The sequence below is a fragment of the Triticum urartu genome, chromosome 3, assembly GCF_003073215.2.
Source record: "Triticum urartu cultivar G1812 chromosome 3, Tu2.1, whole genome shotgun sequence".
NCBI classification, from domain to species: Eukaryota; Viridiplantae; Streptophyta; class Magnoliopsida; order Poales; family Poaceae; genus Triticum; species Triticum urartu.
In genome coordinates, this window is record NC_053024.1 from 509107844 (window position 1) to 509115411 (window position 7568).

The following is a 7568-nucleotide window of genomic DNA, read 5'->3' on the forward strand; positions in this document are numbered from 1 at the left end:
TACGAGCTTTCTATATATTGTTCTTCGCTTATTTACTTTTCTATTGCTATTGCTATCATCACTACAAAATACCAAAAACATTACTTTTGCTATTGGTACCTTTTGCTACCGTTACCACTACTATCATATTACTTTGCTACTAAATACTTTGCTGCAAATATTAAGTTATCCAGGTGTAGTTGAATTGACAACTCAACTGCTAATACTTGAGAATATTATTTGGCTCCCCTTGTGTCAAATCAATAAATATGGGTTGAATACTCTACCCTCGAAAACTATTGCGATCCCCTATACTTGTGGGTTATCAAGACTAATTTCTGGCACCATTGCCGGGGAGCATAGCTCAATTCTTTGAGTCACTTGGGATTTATATCTGCTTATCATTATGAAGAACTTGAAAGATCCAAGAACCAAGATTTATCCCTCAACTACGAGGGGAGGTAAGGAACTGCCATCTAGCTCTACACTTGATTCACCTTCTATTTTGAGTAAGCTTGCGACACCTAAACCTGCTTCTGCTATTCGTTCTGATATGTCGCATGTTATTGATGATGCCACTTCCGCTACGCATGATACCTATGATGAAACTACTTCTATGCTTGATACTACTGTGCCACTTGGTGAATTTCTTGATGAACAACTTGCTAGGGCTAGAGAGAATGAAAATATTGAATCTGATAATTGTAGGATCGAAAGTATGTCTAGAGGAGGGTGATTAGACTACTTGACCAAATAAAAACTTAACCTTTTCCCAATTTTAGTTCTTGGCAGATTTTAGCTATTGTAGGACAAGTCAAGCAATCATCACACAATTCAAGCAAGCATGCAAAGAGTATATTGGCAGCGGAAAGTAAAGCATGCAACTTGCAAGAATGTAAAGGGAAGGGTTTGGAGAATTCAAACGCAATTGGAGACACGGATGTTTTTCCCGTGGTTCGGATAGGTGGTGCTATCCTACATCCACGTTGATGGAGACTTCAACCCACGAAGGGTAACGGTTGCGCGAGTCCACGGAGGGCTCCACCCACGAAGGGTGATGGTTGTGCGAGTCCACGGAGGGCTCCACCCACGAAGGGTCCACGAAGAAGCAACCACCCACGAAGGGTCCACGAAGTAGCAACCTTGTCTATCCCACCATGGCCATCGTCCACGAAGGACTTGCCTCACTAGCGGTAGATCTTCACGAAGTAGGCGATCTCCTTACCCTTACAAACTCCTTGGTTCAACTCCACAATCTTGTCGGAGGCTCCCAAGTGACACCTAGCCAATCTAGGAGACACCACTCTCCAAGAAGTAACAAATGGTGTGTTGATGATGAACTCCTTGCTCTTGTGCTTCAAATGATAGTCTCCCCAACACTCAACTCTCTCTCATAGGATTTGGATTTTGTGGAAAGAAGATTTGAGTGGAAAGCAACTTGGGGAAGGCTAGAGATCAAGATTCATATGGTAGGAATGGAATATCTTGGTCTCAACACATGAGTAGGTGGTTCTCTCTCAGAACATATGAGTTGGAATTGTGTATGTGTTCTGATGGCTCTCTCCACGAATGAAGAGGAGGTGGAGGGGTATATATAGCCTCCACACAAAATCCAACCGTCACACAATTTTCCAATCTCAGTGGGACCGAATCAACAAACTCGGTCGGACCGAAAAGGTAAACCTAGTGACCGTTAGAGATTTTCAGTGGGACTGACATGCAACTCGGTAGGACCGATATGGTTAGGGTTTGGGCATAACGTAATCTCGGTGAGACCGATTACACAAACTCGGTGAGACCGAGTTTGGTAATAAGCTAACCAGAGAGTTGGTCAGGTAAACTCGGTGGGACCGATTTGCTCTTTCGGTGAGACCGAAAAGTTACAAAAAGGAAACATAGAGTTTACACTGCAATCTCGGTGGGACCGATTCGCTCTTTCGGTGAGACCGAAAATTTACGAAAGGGAAACAGAGAGTTTGCAATCCCATCTCGGTGAGACCGAGATCCCTATCGGTAGAACCGAATTACTAAGGTTTGGCAGTGGCTTATGACAAGTGAAACTCGGTGGCGCCGGATAGAAAGAATCGGTAGGACCGAGTTTGGCTTAGGGTTTAGGTCATATGTGGATATGGGAAAGTAGTTGAGGGTTTTGGAGCATATCACTAAGCACATGAAGCAAGAGGCTCATTAAGCAACACCTCATCCCTCGTTGATAGTATTGGCTTTTCCTAAAGACTCAATGTGATCTTGGATCACTAAAATATAAAATGAAGAGTCTTGAGCTTTTGAGCTTGAGCCAATCCTTTGTCCTTAGCATTTTGAGGGTTCCACTTTCACATCCATGCCATGCCAATCATTGAGCTTTCCTGAAATAGTCATCTTGGAATAGCATTAGCTCAATGAGCTATATGTTGTTATGAATTACCAAAACCACCTAGGGATAGTTGCACTTTCAATCTCCCCCTTTTTGGTAATTGATGACAACATATAGATCAAAGCTTCGACAAATGATAATAAGCATGAAATATATCGTCGCTTTGAGAAGTATGTGACAAGTAAGAGCTCCCCCTAAATTTGTGCATATTTAAAATTTGCTTTGGACTGCAAATGCACAAAGAGTTAGAGTCATGGGTTACTCTTCCATGTCACATACATCTTGGTGGAGCGCTTAAAATGATAAGAATGAAATACATGCACTCATCACCAAGAATAGTGAATGATCACATAAGATAGATAAGATGATAATATTAAGCAAACATTAAGTGTAGCTTATGATCAAACACATGATCATCAATGTCTCACGAGCAATGACATAGTATCTCACACAAAAGCAAACAAAGTTCGAAAAACCACCAAATAAAACAAGAGAGAATAAAAGCAACACTCTCTCTCGAAGCCTATGATCTATACATTTTCTCCCCCTTTGGCAACACGTTACCAAAAAGTTCCTAGAAAATGCATAGTGCTAAGTCGACACTCAGGCTTGATCTTCAGGTGGTGGTGGAGTCCGGAGCACTCCAAGGACGAAGCCTTCTGTAGACGTGGTCGGAGTCGAGGCTGAAGTGGACGCTGGAGCTGGTGGAACTGAGGCTGTAGCTGGTGCAGACGTGGTGGCTCTGGGGTCAGCAACTGGCATTGCAGACGACCTTGGACCTCGTGGCACTCTGGCAAAGGCATCAGTTGTAGTCTTGCCTCTCCTCTCCTGCATGTCATCCTGGAGCTGCTCCACTGCAGTCCTTCTCCTTGAAGCATACGGGTCTGCTTCTCTCCACTTCCGGAGCCCTGAATCTCTCCTGAGTTTCATATCCTCAGCCACAGGATGAGCATTGTTGTGGTCTGGGATCTTGGGCTTGAGCTTTCTAAGAACATTCTCTTCTTCTTCTTCTGCAGCTTCAGGCACTGGGGCCTTGTTCTTCTCAGTAGCTGGGATGCTTCTTGTGTTCCTCTTTGGCTTTGGCTTTGGAGCTGGCTTGACCTTGGAAGCAGCTGCCCCTGTTCTTATGGCATCACCCATCAGCTTGGGTGCCTTAGGTGCTGGTGCAGCTACCTCTTCTTATTCCTCCTCATCTTCCATGATGGAAGCCTTGCCAAGCACTCTGGCTACAGTTTTCTTCACCCTTTCTTTCCTCTTCTTGCCTTCAGCAGCAACTGGCTCAATGGCAGTGGGCTTCTCAGTTGAAGCTCTGGCCTTTGACATAGGCTGCCTGCCTGCTGGCCTTTTGATCTTCATCCCTGGTTTTATGCCCTGTGCTGGCTCAACTCTCTTGGAAGTTGCTTCCTCTTCTGCCACATAATCCTCATCTTCTGAGTCTGAGGTTCTCTTCTTTCTCTGTCTTGTGGCAGCTTTAGGCAGATTGCTAGGGGTGCTCCTGCTGCCATCATCTGAGGAACTTGAGGGACTAGTGCCCTCACTCATCTGCACTTGCTGCTCTGACAAGTTCTGGCTATCACTTTGGTCTGACATGATGCAAACTCTGACTGCTGACCCTGTGAATAGGTTATAGATGAGATAGAGTGACTAAGCATCACAAAATGCAGAGATTTTTGCAAAAGAATAATTCAAAAACTTAGTTTTAGTTTCCCACTGAAAGCATCTCGGATCTACCGATTTCTAAACTCGGTGATACCGAAGCAGTTTTGGCACCTAAACTAGTGAACTCGGTCAGACCGAGTCACAGTTCGGTGGCACCGAGACTGCTAGGGTTTCACAGAGTTCCAAAATCGGTCACACCGATAAGTAATTCTCGGTCAGACCGAGTCTCACTTGTGCAATGGCATAAGCCAAATCGGTGGGACCGAGTTTTTCAACTCGGTGGGTCCGAGATGGTTTCGGCGGAAACCTAACCCTAAAATTTTCGAATTAAACCTAATCTACGAGTTCATTGACTGGATGGAAGTTTAACAAACGTGGCAAGAATCATGATGATCACAATGTGCTAAGAATCGGATTGGGGAATAGCACAAAGATCGAGTCCATACCCTAGTTCGGCGGAGACTCGCTACGGCGGCAACGGCGGGGTTGAATTTCCGTTGACGGCGACGGAGACCAGCGACTGGAGGCGGCTGACGGCGAGGAGACGATCCGGAGACCAAGTTGGCAGAGCAGGCTATCGCGCGGGCGAAGGGGTTCGGAGAAATTTCCAAATTTTTGCCCGTGACTGTATATAGCCCGACCCTGTCGGTGTGACCGAGTGGAACAACTCGGTGGCACCGAGATGCAAAACTGTATACAGTTGTTGCAACTCGGTGTGACCAAATGGTTCAAATCGGTTGCACCGAGATCGAAAACCTAGATCAACTTAATGATCTCGGTAGGACCGAAAGTAGGGTATCGGTCAGACCGAGAATCATAAAGAGGTTTTGGAAGTTTAAGTCTATGACGAATCGGGGACTCCGAGCGCTCCTCACACAGAGTGGTTCGAATCTGACTTGATCAAATTTTGTGATGTAGCATGAATAGAGTTTGAGACGAGAAAAGCATAGATAGCTAGAGGAGGTTCTTAGGCATTCTTGTCCATCCACTTGGCAAAAGGAAATAAAACCAAACAATCAAAACAACAAGTGGATGTCCTCGAATGAGTAAAATATGCAACCAGCATGCTCACACAATAAGATGGCAAATGAAATATGTGATAAGGCATGCACAACCAATTCTAGCATCTATCAAGCAATTTGCGATGACAAGGTCATCTATATATGAGTATATTGACTTAGGAGTCAAGTGAGAACACTTGATCATAGGTCATACTCATCGTTTAAGCTCAAGTGGGGTTACCACTTTTACATAAAGCATTGTTGTGTTCACATCTTTAGAGTTGCTTTAGCTCAAGTCTTAGAGTAAAGCTCCCCCTAGATGTGATATTCCCCCTTAGAGGGATGAACTAACCTCGGGTTTTGTCGATGATGACTTCATGTAGATGTTGAAGATGTGGATGCTCAATGTTGATGTAGATCACTTGGAGCTATCCATTTGAGTGAATTGCACTTTCAATACCTACATGGGTTAGTCCCACAAGGAACAAACAAGGATATCCATAGACATAGAGTGATGCACACACACAAGATGATGTCCATGAAAACTTTTAGGTTACCTTGTCCCTTGTCTTACCAACAAGAGGGTTTGTGACTCCTTGAACTAGTGCAAGATGTGGAAGTTGATTGCACTTGTTCTTGCCAAAATGATAAGAGTGAAGTATGTTGGCGGAGTCACCCTCAAGAACTCTCTAGTTCTTCTTCTTTTGGATCCACACCATCTTGATGGGAATCCTTGGAGTTGTAGTCGTACTTGATGAAGTGGAACTTGAAGTAGTCTTGGAAATCCACTTGACTAAGGTCTTAGGAGCTTCTTCAAATGCATCAATTTCCTCTTGAAGCTTGTCCTTGCCTTTTTGCTTATAGTCTTGTGGTGGAATATCATCTTGAGCTTGTGTCCCCTTGAAAGAAGTATCATACTTCTCTTGTTGAGGAACAAACTTTGTCTTGGGGTATTGATCTTCTTCCCACTCAACTCCATTGGCATTGAATTTTCGTTCAAAACCAACACCTTGATTCTTTCGGTGCATTCCATGCTTGCGCACAATTTCCTCGAATTGCTTACTCCCGGCAAGGCTTTTGTACACTCCTTTCTCTATAATTCCCTTCAATAAGCTATTTTCTTGCTCAAGTGTAACTTGGCTAAGAGAATCATTAGTGGAATCAAGAGAACTACTAGAAGCAACAATATTGGATTTAGCATGATCATTGTTACTGCTAGAGGAAGAATCTTTCTTGTTCTTGTTACTAGACTTGACTTGAGGCATGTAAGTGGATAAGAGTAAACGCTTGGCAATGTAAGAAGAACTTTTCTTGCGGAGATCATCATTGAATGCTTTTAAGAACTCATGCTCTTGCTCAAGATTGAGCTTTTCAAAGCGTAATTTCTCATGAGCTCTTAAAAGTTCTCGATGATCTTCGAAGATAGTTTCATGAGCTAACTTAAGAGTGTTTAGTTCTTTAGTTAGAGCCTCAATCTTCTCCTTATCATTGTCATTCGTTTTATCTTGGTTAGCATGATTAATTGACGTTTCATCATAGTATTCATCACTAGAGTTGTCAACAAGCAAATCATCACCTAACAAGTCATCTTCATCACTATTGAAATCAACATACTCAGGGTGTGTTACCTTAGGACCTTTGGCCATGAAGCATCTTCCAATTCCTTCATTTGGTGAGTCAAATATGTCGTAGGAGTTGGTTGACACAAGTGCTAGACCGGCAACACCTTCATCTTGAGTATCTTCGGAGTCGGAGTGATAGCTTCTCTCGGAGTGGCTGTCGGAGTCGGAGCCGGATACCCATTCACCAACATGAGCTTGATGTCTTCGTTTTGTGTAGCTCCTTGATGATTTTTCCTTCCTTTCCGAATCCTTGCTTCTCCGTGAGTATCTTCGTTCATAACGATCATCTCTACTCCTTCTCTTGTAGGGAGCCGTACACTCATTGGAATAGTGTCCTGGTCTTCCACAACTGTAGCAGTTTCGCTCTCGACTAGAAGATCTTTTGTCATTGTAGGACCTTGACTTGAAGCTTCTATCTTTGCTTCTACTCTTGTAGAACTTGTTGAAGTTCTTCACCATTAAGCTCAATTCTTCATTAAAGTTTTGTTTCTCACTGGATGATGTAGGGGCTTCACATGAGGCTTTGTAGGCACCACTTGATTTGTTGTGAAGTTCCTCTTTATCCTTAAGTGACATCTCATGAGCAACAATTCTTCCAATCACCTCCGTTGGCTTGAGATCTTTGTAATTGGGCATCATTTGGATCAATGTGCACACGGTATCATATTTTCCATCCAAGGCTCTTAGAATCTTCTTGATGATGAATCTATCGGTCATCTCTTCACTTCCTAAGCCGGCAATCTCATTTGTGATGAGAGCAAGCCTAGAGTACATTTCAGCGACACCTTCACCATCCTTCATTTTGAACTTGTCAAGTAGACTTTGAAGCACATCCAACTTGGATTCCTTGACGGAGTCGGTACCTTCGTGCATATCAATCAAAGTGTCCCAAATTTCCTTTGCATTCTCAAGACGGCTGATTTTGTTGAATTC